Genomic DNA, 5,012 nt, shown 5'->3' on the forward strand with positions numbered 1-5,012 from the left:
ACCGTTTTCGCTATCGCCATGGCACCCCTTTTCTTTCCACCACGGTGACAAATGTTTCATAATGCTCTTGTCAACTTTTAATAAAAATTGCATAAAACTTGCTCATGTCATCCGCATCATGATAACAACTATTAAAATGTTTAAATTGTTGTTGCATTAACTTACTAAGGCATATGGGGATCTACCGGATTCGTTATTTGTTATATCCGGCCCCATTTAAATTGCTTAAATGGTATAGTTTTGTTATGCTTCACATCTTGCCATGTTAACCAACATTTAATATTGTTGAGTACCTAAATGAGAGAGAACTAAATGATTGATGTGGTGTTCCGTCAATATGCAACACTTAACTTGTAGTTTTGTTTGTGCACTTTGCCATGCCATGCCTCATTAAAACCGGACATGCATCATACTTGATTGTGCATCATGCCATGTTTATGTGGTGGTTGTTTACTATGTTGTGTGCTTCTTTCCGGTGTTGCTTCTTCGGGTTGGTTCCGAGAACGTCGCGTTTGTGAGGACCCGTTCGACTACGTTCGTTTGTCTTCTTCATGGACTCGTTCTTCTTCCTTGCGGGATTTCAGGCAAGATGACCATACCCTCGAAATCACTTCTATCTTTGCTTGCTAGATGCTCGCTCTTTTGCTATGCCTATGCTGCGATACCTACCACTTGCTTATCATGCCTCCCATATTGTTGAACCAAGCCTCTAACCCACCTTGTCCTAGCAAACCGTTGATTGGCTATGTTACCGCTTTGCTCAGCCCCTCTTATAGCGTTGTTAGTTGCAGGTGAAGATTGAAGTTTGTTCCTTGTTGGAACATGGAGATGTTGTTCCTTGTTGGAACATGTTTACTTGTTGAGATATCACAGTATATCTTATTTAATTAATGCATCTATATACTTGGTAAAGGGTGGAAGGCTCGGCCTTATGCCTGGTGTTTTGTTCCACTCTTGCCGCCCTAGTTTCCGTCATATCGGTGTTATGTTCCCGGATTTTGCGTTCCTTACGCAGTTGGGTAATAATGGGAACCCCTTGACAATTCGCCTTGAATAAAACTCCTCCAGCAATGCCCAACCTTGGTTTTTACCATTTGCCACCTAGCCTTTTCTTTTCCTTGGGTTCTGTAGACTCAAGGGTCATCATTATTTTAACCCCCCCGGGCCAGTGCTCCTCTGAGTGTTGGTCCACCTGTCAGCTGCCAGTGGCCACCAGGGGCAACTCTGGGCTGGCCTACCCGTACCTAAGACAATCTGAGTGTGCCCTGAGAAAGAGATATGTGCAGCTCCTATCAGGATTTGTCGGCACATTCGGGCGGTGTTGCGGACTTGTTTTACCATTGTCGAGGATGTCTTGAAGAACCGGGATACCGAGTCTGATCGGAATGTCTTGGGAGGAGGTCTATTCCTTCGTTGACCGTGAGAGCTTGTGATGGGCCACTAGTAGAAAAAGGGTCAAACGTGAAGCACATTAGTGCCGGTTTGTATTTGAGCCGGCACTAATGTATACATTAGTGCCGGTTCCAACGGCTAGCCGGGCCACTTTCATTAGTACCGGTTCGTGGCGAACCTTTAGCACCGGTTCGTGCCACGAACCGGAACTAATGAGAGTGGTGGCAGGATGTTGTCAGAATGGGGCCCCTCCAGCCCCTTTAGTACCGGTTCTTGGCACAAACCGGTACTAAAGGTCGTCCTACATAAACCCTTCGTCCACCCGAGCTCGCTCTGTTCTTACCCTTTCCCCTCTCCTCTCTGTTCTTCCCCTCTTCCTCTGAGCTCATCACACATTTTGCCCAAAATTTGTCAAGATTTGAAGGCCCCCATCCATTCAAATGATCACAAAGGTTAGCAACTTTGTCCTTTCATCTCTCATTGCTAGATTAGCTCTTGCAATGCTTTATATAGTGATTAATTTGTGAGTTTAGTAATTTGGGAGGATATATATATGTGCTAGTATTTGATTTATATGCAATTTGAGGTCAAAAATAACACTTAGTTTGCATATGTAGGTGTGGTTTACTTAGTGCCTTCTAAATCTCCATCGTAGCCACCGTCGATCGCTCGCACCGTCCCGTCGCCGGCACCACCTTGTGGTGAGCCTCTTGTTCATGAAATTTTATATAAAAATTGATGTTTGTGTGATTTGGATATATAGTTACTCGTATAATTATCTTACCCGTACGTTGTTTGTTATACATATAGTGCCATGGTTTTGATATCCGTCCCCGTCGGCCCTAGTCCTTGTTATGATTCGGATGTGGTATGTATATTCTCTTTTAAAACTAGTTGCATTTCGTGTTTATGACAAATTATGCCCATCAAGTTGACATAGAAATTTTTTCTAGGAGGTATGTGAACCGGAAATTCCAACCGACCCTATTGCCGAGAGGTTAAATTTAGTTGAAAGAGAAAATGAGTACTTGAAAGAAAAATTGAAAAGAATTGAGGGGGAGAAGATGGAATTGGAGTTGCATGTTGTCGATGTCGTCGATGATCACAAGATCAAGATGGAGAAAATGCGCTTGAAGATTAGAAAGATTAGAAAATATGCCATCGATAGTGAGGCTTGGTATCATTATGCTGTTGGATCCATTGTTACCTTAGTTGCGATCTTGATCATATTTGTTGTTGCATTTAAATGCTTTAGCTAGAGAGTTATTTGTTTGTTGCATTTAAGTGTTGTATGAACTTTAGGTATGAACTTGTATTAATTTGGTCTATTCGGTGTTGTGTAATGAAGATGAGCCGGCAATGGATGTACGATGACCGATGCTCTCCCCAGTTCGTTGAGGGCGTGCATACTTTTCTGCTTGCGGCTGAGGCAAACAAGCGGGCGGATGGTTTTATGCCTTGTCCATGTGCTCGCTGTAAGAATGGTCACAGTTACTCTACGTCAAGAACCATTCACGTCCACCTGTTTAAGTCCGGTTTCATGCCCCATTATAATGTTTGGACCAAGCACGGAGAAAGAGGGGTTATGATGGAAGACAATGAAGAAGAAGAGGACGACGACAGCTATCCTGGCCATGGGTTCCCTGAATACGATGATACAACAATGGGGGAAGAAGCTGAGCCGGTAATGCGGGAAGAAGCTGAGCCGGCAATGCGGGAAGAAGCTGAAGAAGAGGCATCAGATGAGCCCGTTGATGATCTAGGTCGGGCCATTGCCGATGCAAAGAGAAACTGCGCAAGTGATTTGGAGAAGAAGAAGTTGCAGCGCATGTTAGAGGATCACAAAAAATTGTTGTACCCGAATTGCGTAGGTGACAAGAAAAAGCTGGGCACCACACTGGAATTGCTGCAATGGAAGGCAGAGAATGGTGTATCTGACAAGGGATTTGGAAAGTTGCTGGTAATGATAAAGGATATGCTTCCAAAGGACAACGAATTGCCCGAGAGTACGTACGAAGCAAAGAAGGTTGTCTGCCCTCTAGGGTTAGAGGTGCAGAAGATACATGCATGCCCTAATGATTGCATCCTCTACCGCGGTGAGTACGAGGATTTGAACGCTTGCCCGGTATGTGGTGCATTGCGCTATAAGATCAGCCGCGATGACCCTGGTGATGTCGAGGGCTGGCGCCCCAGGAAGAAGATTCCTGCCAAGGTGATGTGGTATGCTCCTATAATACCACGGTTGAAACGTTTGTTCCAAAACAAAGAGCATGCCAAGGCGATGTGATGGCACAAAGAAGACCGTAAGAAAGACGGAAAGTTGAGAGTACCTGCTGACGGGTCGCAGTGGAGAAAAATCGAAAGAAAGTACGGGAAGGAGTTTGCAGATGACGCAAGGAGCGTATGGTTTGGTCTAAGCGCAGATGGCATTAATCCTTTTGGGGAGCAGAGCAGCAACCATAGCACCTGGCCTGTGACTCTATGTTTGTATAACCTTCCTCCTTGGTTGTGCATGAAGCGGAAGTTCATTATGATGCCAGTGCTCATCCAAGGCCCTAAGCAACCCAGCAACGACATTGATGTGTACCTAAGGCCATTAGTTGAAGAACTCTTACAACTGTGGAATGGAACAGGTGTACGTGCGTGGGATGAGCACATGGGGGAAGAATTTGACCTAAAGGCATTGCTGTTCGTGACCATTAATGATTGGCCTGGTCTCAGTAACCTTTCAGGACAGACAAACAAGGGATACCGCGCATGCACGCACTGTTTGGACGATACCGACAGTATATATTTGGCTAATAAGAATGTGTACCTGGGACATCGTCGATTTCTTCCGAGCAGGCATCCCGTAAGAAAGAAAGGCAAGCATTTCAAAGGTGAGGTGGATCACCGGACGAAGCCTCGCCACCGTACTGGTGCTGATGTACATGATATGGTCAAGGATTTGAAGGTGGTCTTTGGAAAGGGTCCTGGTGGACAACCTGTTCCGAATGACGCTGATGGACGCGCACCCATGTGGAAGAAGAAATCTATATTTTGGGACCTACCCTATTGGAAAGACCTCGAGGTCCACTCCGCAATCGACGTGATGCACGTGACGAAGAATCTTTGTGTGACCCTGCTTGGCTTCTTGGGCGTGTATGGGAAGACAAAAAGATACACCTGAGGCACGGAAGGACCAGCAACGTATGCACGGAAAAGACGGCATACATCAGGGTCATGCAAGCTACGCTCTTACCAAAGAAGAGAAGGAAATCTTCTTTGAATGCCTGCTCAGTATTAAGGTACCGTCTGGCTTCTCGTAGAATATAAAGGGAATAATAAACATGGCAGAGAAAAAGTTCCAGAACCTAAAGTCTCATGACTGCCACATGATTATGACGCAACTGCTTCCGGTTGCATTGAGGGGGCTTCTACCGGAAAACGTTCGATTAGCCATTGTGAAGCTATGTGCATTTCTCAATGCAATCTCTCAGAAGGTAATTGATCCAGAAATCATACCAAGGTTACAGAATGATTTGGTGCAATGTCTTGTCAGTTTCGAGTTGGTGTTCCCACCATCCTTCTTCAACATCATGACGCACGTCCTAGTTCACCTATGCAAAGAGATTAACGTT

Source organism: Triticum dicoccoides, chromosome 3A (assembly GCF_002162155.2).
Source record: "Triticum dicoccoides isolate Atlit2015 ecotype Zavitan chromosome 3A, WEW_v2.0, whole genome shotgun sequence".
NCBI classification, from domain to species: Eukaryota; Viridiplantae; Streptophyta; class Magnoliopsida; order Poales; family Poaceae; genus Triticum; species Triticum dicoccoides.